General features: G+C 45.1%; 1 protein-coding gene across 2 annotated transcripts in view; it reads right to left on the reverse strand.

The window, feature by feature from the left end:
- The window catches only part of ADCY9 (adenylate cyclase 9), an 85,305-nt gene that overhangs the window by 38,784 nt on the left and 32,138 nt on the right, over positions 1–14,383 (reverse strand). The gene's annotated exons all lie outside the window — the stretch shown is intronic.

The following is a 14,383-nucleotide window of genomic DNA, read 5'->3' on the forward strand; positions in this document are numbered from 1 at the left end:
AGTGACTCCCAAAGCACTGCCAAGGCTCGGGAATACAGCACACAGGAAAAGGCTGGGAAGAACAACCAGAAATATAAAAAGATGTTGTGTGTGGTGGCATGTAGGGTTACCCAAACCTGCTGCCCAGGCACAAGGGACGACTCAAACACACAGCAACAGCCAGGACCGAAATGTACTTTCTTTATTCCATTTTCACTCATCTGCTTCTGAAAAACACAGCTAAGACCTTATGTATTCGCTTCCAAGTTGTAATTTGAGCTCTCACATTAACCCTTTACTTGTGGAAAGGATCTGCAGCCTGGTTTTCACTGATATCTGTATTAATATTCTCCTTCTGAAAACCAGCATGCATTGCTCCACTTGCCAGGGAGTTGTCGTGAACATCACTTAGTGCTGGTAGCACACTGAGAAAGGAAATGGCATTTAAGTGCTAGAAATTCTGATGGGTTTTCAGAGTTAGTGCAGACTTCACATTTTTAAAGAACAAAATCAATCTCCCTCTCTCGCACGTACACCCACACACGCCCTCTGCAACTGGTGTATGAATTGAAGCATAATTGGGAAGCAGATCCAATATTAAAGGCCAGGCTGGTAAATAGCAGGTTGTATCAAGCTGAGCTGTATCAAAAACCTGTTCAAAAAATGAAAGCTTGGGATTTTTGTTTAGCATATCACTTCTTCTACTTCCTTGAACTTTGCGTTGTGATGTTCTGGGTTATTTCTAGACACAAAGAGTAAGAAGGAGCTGTTAATCACTGCTTTCTGAATTCAGAGGAGTTCATTTTATTGCCACTGGATGGGCAATCTCCTGCTCAGTGCTGAAAGGCAGTGACGTGCCCTGGAAAGTGTGGAGGTCACCAGTGTGCAGAAGGGGAAAGGGCTCGTTCTTCTGCACTGCCAGATGCCAGTGTCCCTTGGGATGCTGCCCCTGGCTCAGGGGATGGCTGCTGGCTCCCATGGGGGTCAGCTCTGGGTCTCCTCCCTGCCCTGACACTTGTCACCCAGTTACAGGACCCGACTGTCACACCATCGACTGCACCCGTCTGCCTCTGGCCACGGGGTGAACGCTGGAAATAAATATGTCCAGCTGAGCCTGTGGAAGAGGGCAGGTTTCTGCTCTGGGTGATAAGGTCACTCACTCCCTCACAACCTTCTTCCCAGGCAAAATCATATTCTATAAACCCTGGGTTAGCTCTGTAATACACAACACTGACCACCCCTCGGCCGTAACCTTTCCAATAAATGGAAGCCAGGCACACTGACAGCAATTTTGCAGTTTCTCTGTCTATTCCAGCCATATCTTCCAACTCCTGAGCGCTCCAACCACCACAGAAACCCACATCCACATCCACCATGTCCCCCTCAGGCTCCAAAGCTGAGGGGAAAGCCCTGGTGCTCCCACACAGTGCTCCGAACTCCATCTCGCTCGCTCCGTCTTTGAGATGCTGCCCCACAGCCAATCTTCATTTCTAAATCATTTATTGTAGTGCTTGGATTTTATTTGGCAGTGCTGCTTAATAAAATCCTGAGCTGCTGCTGGCTTCCAGATGTCAGGCCCTGTCCTTCAAACTTCCATCGATGGGGGCTGTCGAGTGAGGAATTCACCACAATCAGCTCACAATTACATGTTTAGTGTGGCAAAAGCTGAAGCAATAACTTACTACTTCTATTTTTAAAAGCTACCTTAAAGCAACAGGATTACTTCTCTACTCCAGTTACTCCTCCTTTTTTTTTTTTCCTAAACAAACATCTTTTCTTTGTTTATTGTATTTTTGAAAAGGCACTTTTTATGTCCTACCGTGCTGTGCAGCAGAATTATTTTGTCAATCTGCTGCATGCAGTAAAATTACCTCCAGGTTGAGCTCCACGCTGAGGAAAAAGGGAAAAGGCCACAGTAAACCAGACATTAAAAATGGGTTTGGGAAAGCAGAATCCACCACCTTGTCCTCTCCTTCCCTGGCAAACACACCAGCCCATGGCCACACTGACAGCACCCACTCTGCCCCCCAGGCTTTGAAGTCAGCTGAAAGGGTTGGGTTTGGCAGCAAGGACTCTAAAAGTCTCTTTATTCCTTTCTCATGCTCCCCAGCCCCATCACATCCCTGCATAAGGAGTGATGCTCAAAAGGGGTCATTTGAAGTGGGACAGAGAAAAGCCAATATCCTGCAGAATCACAGCACAGGGTTTGTGTGGAGCCAACAGGAGAGCAAAGAAGGAAAAAAAAGGTTATTTTTTCAAACTTTTGGAAAATGAAGAGGTGTAAAAACCTTTCAACTTTACCAACATGGCCTAACTAATGCTTTGTTTGTTATTAAATCCTTATGATAGGAGAATTAAATTTGCTTCAGTATTCCTTGGGACTCTGTGACACTTCACAAAGCGACTCCTACGCTGAGTCTGAAATATTCCTGTATAAAAAAGAGTCATTAATGGAGTAGAGCTGTAACGGGGTAAACCAAGATGCATTATTTGGGAAGAGTATTCTTCCTCCTTCTACATACCCCAGGGAACTAGTACAACCAACAGGGACATTTTCCACACAAGTGGTGTATGGAGTGTGGAAGAACATCCACACCACGGTGCTGCACATTTACATCACTGAAGTAACGTGACAATAAGAAAGGAATAAGCAGAGGAGCTGATATTTTATTTGAAAGTGCAACTTTCGGTGTGTGTTGCTGTGCAACCAAGTAACTCCAGACACGGCAAGGAAGAAAGTGCTGTGAGGTGCTTGGAGTGTTATTTCTAAAGGCCAAGCTCAACCTTTTACTCCCCTATATTTATTCAAAATAAATGCTGAAACACAACCTCGAAGTGGCTGATAGAAAATCTGTACTCTGGCAGGCTTTATCCTCAAATTCTGCTTTTTCCAGAGGTGGCTCTTGGAAGCAAAGACAACAGCAACCCACCTCCTAACAAACCCATTTAATGTAGACAGCATTTTCTGCCCTGGAGGAAAAATGAGCCACATCACGAATCTCTGAGGAACACAAGCCATTTCCTTCACTGGACTGCCAGGTCTGAAAACCTCTAAGTGTTACAAAGACTAACAGCTCCTGCACACTGAGCCAAAACACTTATTTCTTTAATTCAACTGCTCTGAATGTTGACATGGTAGCATTTGTAAAGGATATTTTTGACAAAATAACAACAGGTGAGATGTCCACTGTGGGTTTATTAGTCCTGAATTTTAAAAGAAACAGTAAATTTCTGTACTTGGTTCCTTTGTTCAGTTTGCTTTTCTTTTATCAGGCAGTTCTCTGAACTTAAAAAAAACCAGAGAACCATCCCAACCACTAAAAAATACTCCTAACAACGACACAAAAATCCTATGCAGGCACTCACACAGATTATTTTCTGCATGCACAAAAATAAACAAGAGTATAAATAAGGCCGTGTGCAAACATGCCAGGAGGAATTCCAGCAGGTTTTGGTGCTGTGAGAAAAGCTGGTGGCTGCAGAGCACAGGCACAGGCAGAGGATGGGGCTCCCTCCTGCCCATCCCTGGGAACACTGGGATGGGCCACAGGAGTGACTCCACCATCCCTGGCTGCAGCAGGAAAACCCTCTCAGGGAATTAGTGGGAAGCCACTTGCTGGGAAGGAACGGGAAAAAGGAGAGAAGAGATGTCCTGGTCCTTCAAGTCCCTAATTCAGGCATTTACACCTTCCTTTCAGCTCATTTATCCTCAGACTTTGGGTCAGGAGTTGCTGTTATGCCAATCTAATCCCATTTTTACATCCCTCCCTGCAGCTGTTAAAGGTGGCATGTCTGCTCCTACAGGGGAGGGGGGATTAACACAAATACTGATAAGCAATTCCTTGGCAAAATAACATTCAAGTTTCAATTTTTGATGTTTCACCTGTCTGGAACTGAAACTTTTTATCCCTCTGTTGACAGTAGACAGTAAAATTCCCTTCTCTCTGGCAAACATTGATGCTTCTCACGTCTCTATCTAATGAAAGTCAAATGCTTTTGAAACCCTTTTCAGCACCAATTCAAACAGACACAAAAAAAATGGCAATATTTCAGTCGTGGCCTTACTGACTCATTTAATAAAAATATAATCCCACTTTTGTTATATATCCCTGTTCCTCCCTCCATGGATCACTTCACCTGTTTAGTTGCAGTATGTGCAGTTTAACCAACAGGTGAGCTTCCTTTTCTGATTCCATGCTTTCCAGTACCATCCCTCTGTGCTGGGACACAGCAATATTCCTCACCCTGATGTAATAAAATCCAAACTGTATTGATTACACTCCCTTTGTAATAATGCTGTTCCTTCTCTATTTATCTTCCCATCATTTCCCTTAGAGTCCCCATGGTTTAGCCATTTAATCACATTTCTCCCCATAATTAAATTTACAGAACTACCTGAGCTCTATTTTCACACCCCTCTCCTTCTGCAGTATCTTACCTCACAGAGCTGGAATTCCCAAGAAAACTGTTTCCCTGTGAGAACCCCAGTGCCTGTCACTGCCAGGGCAGGGCAAAAGTCCCTTCCCAGCTAGAAAGTGGTTTAATCTCCTGCTGCAGTCTGTGATGGACAGTGTTAACTCTTCACTTTCAATAATTTAATATCTCATTTTATATGACTGATACAAGCAGCCAGCAAGGTCATAACAAGGGCTCTGCAGTTCAGGACTGGCTTGAGCTCCTTCCTGCACTGATGGGTAACTCACTCCTGGGTTGTGCTTCTCTGCAAACCATCAGCTCTTGCTTTCTCTTTTTAGAAAGACAGGAGGAAGTTTTCTCCAGGCCTTTTAAAGACACCCTCTCTGCACTTTGCCAAAAATCTGGGAGTGCAAGTATTGATATTCAGGCGCTGCCACTCCAGGGAAAGGAAACAGATACCTACAGTGAGGTTTCCTCACACAATGAAAGATGCTGCCCCACCATTTCATCAGACTCTGACCTGCTCTGTAAACTAAATTTTGAACTGGGATTTCTGGAATGTAACGTGACAGCCAAATAAAAAATACCAAAAAACCCCCCAAACCAAACCAAAAAACCCCCCCCAAAAGGTATTTGCCTCTAATTGCAGTCTCTTTTTGGTTTCTCTCTAACTTTCCTGTGTTGGTTTTCTTTTTTTTATCTGGTCAAATCTTAAATGATTTTTCAAGCACTAACCTAGTCTGATGTTCATGCAACAAATAATATAGGGAATACCCTCAGCCCAGGAGATTTAGTATCCTTTGGGTCCAAGGTGCTGCTGAATCTAAAGATGATTTTCAGTAGCAAATACTCTCTCCAATTTTTAACATTCAACAGTTGCCAAATCTGTATTTATGGGGACTATTTTCTCACTTTATCAGACTCACTCTTGTACAGGGAATTCACACAAACCTCTTCCTCCTCCCCAGCACAGCTCTCTCACCTGCTGAGTTGGGAGATGGGATTTTACACCCCAAAACCCCTCTGAACTTGCAGGAGCTCAGCCCAGCCACTGACCCTTCACAGCAACTCCAGAGTGTCCTGCTGACATCCACAACTGCTCAGCCATAAAATCATGGAATGGTTTGAGTGGGAAAGGACCTTAAAGCTCATCTTGTTCCACCCCCTGCCCTGGGCAGGGACACCTTCCACTAGCCCAGGCTGCTCCAAGCCCCGTCCAACCTGGCCTTGGACACTCCCAGGGATGGGGCAGCCACAGCTTCTCTGGGCAACCTGTGCCAGGGCCTCACCACCCTCACAGGGAAGAATTCCTTCCCAATATCCCCTCTAACCCTGCCCTCGGGCAGTGGGAAGACATTCCCTGTGTCCTGTCCCTCCAGGCCCTTGTCCAAATCCCTCTCCAGCTCTTCTGGAGCCCCTTTAGGCACTGGAAGGTGCATAATACAGCTCATAATACACAAGAGACATCAACTGAAGCATCTTCAAAAGTGGTACCCAGCGCCCAAGCTGAAGGTGGTGCCAAGACATGTGCAACTGTAAATGTAAATAAGGGTCACTATTTATATAAAAATGTTCTCTCCCCTCTTCTGCAACCTTTATTTGTCAAAAGACTGTTACACCAAAAATAACTTCACAAAGTTTTTCCCCTTAAAGCCTCAATTAATTTCACGATTAGAGAACTTGTGTAAGCAGAAATGAAGAGAGAAGCAAAAGCTCAGAGAAATGTCACCTGGGCAACAAGACTGGTCAATACAAACCAGGGGCTGTGACAGCCCTGCAAAACACTTTCCAATCACTGAACTGTCCCAGCTGTGAGAGCAGAGACACTGCCCTGGTACTGACTCCTCACCACAGCCCCAAAAAGTCACTCTGACTTTGCAGCTCAACTTTAAGTTTTGGTTTTCACAGGTAAAGGCCTGCAGGTATGTTTTTAATTTGAAGGAAGCAAGTGCATTGTAATTAGACTGTCTGGAGAGAAAGCATGTCAACAATTGGGGGAAAAAAATATTTATCAACTTGTGCTTGAAGCTCTGCAGCAGCTCGTGGGACTGTGCAGTGCACAGGCCATGCCCAGAGGCCACTCCCAGGGCAAGTGCTTGCAGCACCTTCCTCCCCAGCAGGGGCCTGGGCAGATGATCAAACACCTTGGCCACGCTGAACAGAGAGGGCAGAGCTTCCATGAGATGCTCCAAGAGGGGAAACTCTCCCAACCACAGCTGCCAGCTGTGCCCAAGGGGCTGTGCCAGGCAGAGTTTATCTGATTTCCTCATGGAACTACCAGCAGCTGTGGTTAAACACCACTGGGCACAGCAACCAAGCCAGGCTGGTCTCCCTCACTCCTCAGGAAAGCTCGTGGAGAAAGGAAGGGGTACTGAACTGGGTATCTTGTCCCTACTCCAGCTGCAAGGCTGTCAGAGCTCCCACCCCACGTACCCACAGGGTGCTGCTTTTCCTGCTTCTGACCACAAACCCACAGGTCCCTCATTTTTACTTTTCTAGACCTTCACCTTTTTCACCACTTTCCCAGTTAAACAGTTTTTTCTCAGAGAGGACTAGAAAACATTTCCATGATTAGGCAGCAAATACACATTTACTTCATTCTTTTAGAAAACGTCCCCAGCTGGTGGTGTTCAGCCTGGAGAAAAGGAGATTTCTTCACACAAAACTAAGGAAGACTTATGTTAATAAACCCAATCAAATGGGTTGATTTATAACCCCAATAAACGCTGACCAATTTCTACTCTTTCCATGTGATGGTTTGTGTGTAACATCACACACCACAGAGGTTTACTGAACATTTAAATATTATCAGATACAAACTAAAGACCCTCACATCATCATATCTATCCTTCTTGGAAAACAGCTGTGGAAGCACCAGGAAAGGCAGGCACAACACACCTGACTGCTCTGAACGGCTACGCAGAATAACATGAAAAAGAATTAATGAAGGTTTTTTCTTTAGAGCCCTAAAAATACTCATAAGAGTTGCATGTGAATTCCAGTTTCTTATCTCCAGATACTTCATGGATATAGCTGAAAGCCAGAAGCACATCACTGTCTTTTACACCAGCAGGTAGTGTGGTGGTCACACTGCAGGACTGAGCAAGAGGACACTGGATGACTTCACAAGAAATAATTTTCTCCAACCTGCAAAGCAATGAAGCAAGTCCCACCCTCTAACCTGTAGAAACCACTTCCAGCTCAGTGCAAATAAAAGCACATAACCCAAAACACCTGGATTCCAACAAAATTCCCAGCCTACCTGGAAAAGCACTTTGAATTAACAGAGCAACATTTCCTGTGGCTAAAATGAGAAAGGGAATTTCTGAGCCAACTTGCTATCTTAGGTCTCTGGAAAGCAGAAACAATGGTAATAAGAAACAGAACTTTATAGACTGGAAAGACAAAAGAAACTACAAAAACCCAAACCCCTAAACCTATCCTCATAATCTCCAAAGAGCCAGAGAAACCAGAGGCATCTTCTGAATTATGGAAAACTGCTGTTTTCCTTATGCCTCTTTTGTTTAGCAAAATACTTACTTTTGATCAGCTAAGAGACATCAGCAGGTCTGGAAAATGCTGATCAACAACACATGTGTAATTTTGGTATTCAGCATCTGCCAGTTTTAAGTGGGGAATCCTGGACCCAAACCCACAATTTACATTTATGGTTAAACTGCAGAAATGAAGTTGCAGCCTGGCAGTCCATCCTCCTTCAGTCTCTTTTATCTTCTTCTCAACCTGGGTGAGATAAAATAACCCAACCAAACAAAAAACTCGGGGGAGAAAAGGGCAAATCCAGCACAGACATGCAGCTCAAACACATCGGTCCAGCTGCCACTGCTGGCTCAGGAATATATTTACACGTGTATTTTTAAACTCTGCTGGCAAATGGAAGATGGGCTGAAGAGCGAGACTGATCCTCACCCTGGGGTTTACAACTGCCCGTGTTCATGGACCATGGCCTGAGAGCAAACAGCAGATGAGCCTGTTCTCTGCAACCACTCTGGGTTTTGAGCACATTTTTTACCTCAATACAACCCACAGCTTGACACCTTAGCAGGAAAGAAAAGCAGGTTTGAGGAAAGGTGAGTCTGGGATGTTGCAGTCCTGCCAGGGGTAAGAGTGTGCTCCGCAAGGGAAGCTTGAAGTCCTGCAAATTTAGCAGCGTGCTGCAGAGGAAAGGTTCTCTCTATCCTAAGGGTTCCTCCCAAAACCTAAGAGGTATATGATGTTCCTACATTTAAAGCTAAAAAGAGGGCCTTATTTGGGATTAACTGGTAAAGATACTGTCTGGCTTTTCCTGACACTGATCGACCCTCCTGTAAACCCTCTTGGTCATGAAAATGAATTCCATGATGCACTCACACGCCTGAAAAGGCATTTGCTCTTCTTATATTGACATTATTTTTCACATTTATTGACCATCCCTTTGCAATCTGTGTTAATTTTAACACCTGGAAAGGAATAGGTGTGATGAGAGAAAATGAAATGTTTGAACAATGCAGCTGCCCAAACAAGAGCGACCCAAGCCCACGGGGACACGGTGCTTGCAGGGGGTTCCAACTGCTTCAAAAACTACGATATTCCTACCACAGAATACCTTTTCTGAAAATACACTTAAAGAATAATGAACTAAAAGTTGAATTTAACTATGAATACAGCCTGTATAGAAACTGAGCATTTGCTTCACTGCTGGATTGGGAACGAGGGGCCAGCACTGAAAAAACTGCAGAGGCGGAGAAGCAGAAGGATGGAGCAGCAGGGATGGAAACCAAGAGCCTCAGTCCAGCACTGCCCAGCCCGCTGGGGCACCCACTGCAAACTGGGAGCTGTGGGATGGAGAGGTCCAGGCTGTGGGCGTGGCTGCAGTGATGCAAAGCAGATGTAAATGTGTTTGAGATATGTTTTGGCAGGCTGGGGGCTCTGCTCTTCGAGAAAAATGATAAGGCCACAGCACTGCAAAGTCTTTTGAAGACATTGAAGAGAGTCTTTTTCTTCCACTTTCGTGTTCAGGATGCAAATGTGGGTTTGGAGTTTTCCTAGGGAAGGTACCTCAGAGTCCAAAACCAGACAGCCAAGGCCAAAACCAACCCAAACTCCTCCGCCTGAACAAACGCAGGGCCACGGCTCAGCCCCTGGAGCTCCTCCATCACACATCCCTGACGTGCATCCCTGTCTGTACACTGAATTCCTGCTGCACAGCAACAGCACGAGTCAGCAGGATGACAGAGGAAGCCTTTGGGAATAGCTTCCTGTACAGCCCCTTCAATCCCAGCTCTCGGGCAGGATCTGTCTGCGCTTCCCTGGTGAATTTGCATATGTGGGAAGTTCTGACATTCCACATCGCTCCAAGAGTGCAGCAATCCTTTGGGGATATGCAGAATACACTTCCAAAACTTCCCTTTATTACAAATGAAAAAGTGCTTCCAACTTAAAGCTACATTTTAGAGTGGGAGGGAAACGAGATCTGAAAATTGGACGGGGGATATCTCTAAGGCAAGGACTTCAAACAAGCTGTTCAAACAGCAGCCTTATAAACCAGAGATCTATGGACAGATAAGGATTTCTCAAGAATAATTCCACTGCTGTAGATGGGACAATTATACAAAGCCACAAACATTCCAGAAAGACATCATATATATTCCATTTTCTGCCCACATAGGGCTGGCACACCTCAGGAACTACAGATGGCCGTGCCAGCCTCTACTACATGCAGCTGGAATTAAAAAGTTAAAGACAGAGAGGCTCCAAGTGCAAGTTTTCTCGGCTCCAGGCTCTCAGGAATGGGAATTTATTCATTGTAAACTAAAAAGGCAAGGCCAGGGTGAAAGCAGTTACAAGTTTATTAGAAATCCCACCCAGCAAAATTCCACTCAGGACCAGAAGATGCCACTTATCTTTTTGATTGATACTTTGGAATTGATGAATAACAAACATGCAGGATGGAGAAGAGGATTCCAATAAAAAACAATAGTCTGATGCAACTGGAGCCTGCTTGGCCCTTGCTAACATGTGGCTCTCTGGACTAACACTTCTTAATAGGAACCAGACCCAATTTAAACAAGACTTTAGGAGCTGATTTTGTTATACCAGTGCAATCTCTGTGTGTTGACAGGACTACAATCAGGCAAATTCTTTCCCTCTTGCATAATGCAGGTAGCTGGATGTGACATGCTAACTCAGCACTTTGTTTAAACCAGGGCAATCCCATGAGCTGACACTGCCCTTGCTCTCAGCTGAGACTGCACCACACTCTAAGGACTCACCCAAATCACTTAAAAACCACGTGCAAAGCTGGTGGGCTCTGCATGTGAAACTTTTTTGGGTTGGTCACTGCTAAAAATGCAAAGTCCAGAGTTTAGAAGGTAAAATAAAAACCAAGTGTCATCCTGTCATCAGTAGTTTTTGATTTTTTTTTTCCCAAGCAACTGGTGAAATAATATTGAAAATACACAGCAAGCACCCACAGTTTAACTTCTGTCAGAAATATGTCATCTCAGGCATCTCTGAGACCACATATAAGGAAAGTGTAATTCATATGTTTCCAGATACCCATCACATACCAGTCAGAACAACCCTCCTCATGTAACCTTTCCTCAGTATTGGCTACCCCCAGGTGTCACTTGTCACGTCTTCCCATGACAAAAAGCCACAACAAAATAAAAGCAGTGATGTGAGGAGGCAGGGCAGGGCTTTAGGGAATGCACAGCCCTGGTGCTGCTGTTCTGCTTCACTACAAACTCTGGCCAGCCTTGCTCCACACACCAGGGCACCTTCATAAAGATGAGCCTCACACTCCCCAAGTAACCTGAAATACTTACCTGAAAAGAATGAGCCAGAAATGTTCTCCAGGCAATGAGAATCGTTCTGTGGTTCTATGAAATAGTATTTCTGACTGTTCCTAGGGGAATGTTTTATGAAATTTTACTGAAGTACATTCAGTGTTGTTACTTTGAATAACACCTCTTAAACTTGATTAAACTAACTCATACTCGGAGAACATAAAAGATTTGTCCTTAGGGGACCAAATTAAAAGAAATAAATCTACATATTGTAGACAATTCCCACACTAAAAATAAGAGGATATTAGGTTTTTAAAGTTACATCTCTGTATCAAAGTAAAGAAGAAGATCATCTGGGATCCCCAGCACAGGAAGGACATGGAGCTGCTGGAGTGAGCCCAGAGGAGGCCACCAAGATCAGAGGGATGGAGCAGCTCTGCTAGAAGGAAAGGCTGAGAGAGTCAGGATTGTTCAGCCTGGAGAAGAGAAGACTTCAGGAAGACCTGTTTGTGGCCTTCCAGGACCTGAAAGGGCTGACAAGAAACATGGAGAGAGACTATTTACAAGGGCCTGGAGTGACAGGACAAGGGGGAATGGCTTCCCACTGCCAGAGGGCAGGGTTAGATGGGATATTGGGAAGGAATTCTCCCCTGTGAGGGTGGGGAGGCCCTGGCACAGGTTGCCCAGAGAAGCTGTGGCTGCCCCATCCCTGCAAGTGTTCAAGGCCAGGTTGGCCTTGGAGCAACCTGGGATAGTGGAAGGTGTTCCTGCCCACAGCAGGTTTGGGGAGCAAGATGATCTCTAAGGTCCCAACCCAAACCATTCCATGATTCTATGGACATTTTTTCACCTATCACCAGAGCCTACCAGCACAGTTTGAAGAATTACTGTTTAGATCAAATGCTTGTTAAATACATTTTATTGTTATTAAATCAGTTAATAATGGTATTTTTCCCTCATCCAAGTTCTGTTGCTCTTTGGTCAGAACTGCCAAGTTACACAGTGAGCAAGCACAGCTTTGACAGAGCCTGCAATAAATGCTGCTCATCACAGGAGCCAGCATCAAGCCAGCACACTCCAACACATGGGAAACCAGCAATCCCCCCCAGGACAGCTGCAGGAATCATGGGAGCATCAGGGTATTTACTCAAATGGGCTACAAGAAAGCAGACAAATAGAGTAATGACACTGCACTGGTGAGTTCAGTGATTTCCCAACTCCCCCAGCCCTGGGCCTTGTGCAATCCAAGCAGGCAGTTGTAATTCCAGGTAAGTTGTTATTCATAACTCACACACCACTTGTTTACATGTGGTTGACAGTTTTAAATGGTTACTAATTTGGAACTGAAAAATAAAGCTAATGCAAATAAAACTGCTGCAGGAGGCACTTCAGAATAGCAATATGTAGCAGTGGTATAAACACGGGCGAGGTGGTGAAGAAGAAATTCCCAAGAGCAGCCATCACCTAAGTATCCATCACTATACAGTTGTATTTTAACTGGCAAACTCCAACACCGAGTATTTGCAGCGTTTCTAGCTCAAAATGAGATTAATTTGAGAGCCCCTGCTGAGAACAGCCACTGGGTGTTGTGTCTCCCCCAAGCAGAGGATCAGCCTTTCAGTTTATTTCCCCTCCTTAAGTAAAATACATAAAAAAACAATCCCTCCCCAAAATAGAAAGCATCTGAAAGTCGCAAAACGAGGTTAAAAAGGAAATATTTCCAGAACTATGTTTATTCACACAGCGAAAACGTTTCTGAAATTCCTTCCACTTCCTCAGTGTACAGCACGGAGACAACCTCCAGTCCTGACACGACACGTGAACCGGCCCCTTCCGCTTCACAGAGCAGCCAGTTTGGGATCCCTGCTCAGATCCACAACACCCTTTCACCGAGGACACGGCACTAAACCCACCATGGAGACCGACCAGGTGTTGCTACACCCGGAGCAGACGCTCAAGGCCGTGGCTGCAGGACAGCACCCGCTGCTCCACGGGAAGGATGCTGAGCTCTCGGCTAGAGAGGGAGTGGGAAAAACATGGCCAAGCCTGGAAGAGTCTTGTCCAACAGCTCATTCGACTTTCAGTTCTTTCCAGCCTGTGATTCTCAGACTCTGGCCTCTAAGTGAGCCAAACCACCCATACCCAGAGGAGTCTGCAAACCAGAACAGCTTGAAAAGCACCACAACAAAGGACTGTACAGTAGTGGAATGTTTGGGGTTGGAAGGGACTTTAAAGCCCATCTCATTCCAATGCCCTGCCACAGGCAGGGACACCTTCCACTACACCAGGTTGCTCCAAGTCCCACCCAACCTGGCCTTGATCTTCCAGGACATCTTCTACTGCCCTCTCCCACTGTATCACTCCAATGGAGTTCACTGCCTCTCTTATTACTAGAAAACAACAATGATGGGCAAGAAGGGTGATGACACCCCCCACCCCCAACTCCAAGGACAGAAAACCAATTCTCTGTCACACAAGCAGCTGTTGAGGGTCTTCAGCCCATCCCTCAAAGCTCCCAGAATAGAGCAGCCAAGCACCCGGGTCAGGGGACTTCAGAGCCCACACAGGTATCTCGTGCCCAGCCTTAAACCATGTGTGGGTACCTCAGGTAAACCTGTGCTCCTGTGCACTCACTCCAAATGCTTTATCACTGTCCAGGATAGCAACTTGTACTTCACCAGGTAAAATAACGAGATAGATAATAACATGATTCGTGCCTATAAAACAGAGAACATATGTAATGAATTCTTTCAGGTATCCAAATGGTAAAACTACTTGATGAAATGAATATTGAGATTTGTCACTTGCTGCTTAATGGATTTGCTTGATCACCATTAGATCATGTCACTAATGGGAATGACATTAAATAACATACAGTTAAATAAACATTCTCCAAATGCAACTCCACAGACCTGTTTGAAATGGGTTCATCCCCACACTTGGAGCAGCAAGTCTTTGCCCAGTGCTGATACTCAAACCTAGTTTTAAGAACAAAGCAGAGACCAACACCAAGCTGAGATGTGAGTAGAAATCTTTCAAGTGACATAAACCAGACATGGGTAAAATCAGCATTTCTGGTTTTCCAAGGTTTGAATATTCCATAAATCATCTCTTATTATTCTCCACATTTGGCCCAATCCTGGCAGCTGCTTCATACCAGAGCAAGCCCCCAACAACCAGCTCCTCCATCAGCTCATGGCCCA

The sequence above is a fragment of the Manacus candei genome, unplaced genomic scaffold (genome assembly GCF_025592945.1).
Source record: "Manacus candei isolate 608988 ecotype Guabito, Panama unplaced genomic scaffold, ASM2559294v1 h1tg000002l, whole genome shotgun sequence".
NCBI lineage: Eukaryota > Metazoa > Chordata > Aves > Passeriformes > Pipridae > Manacus > Manacus candei.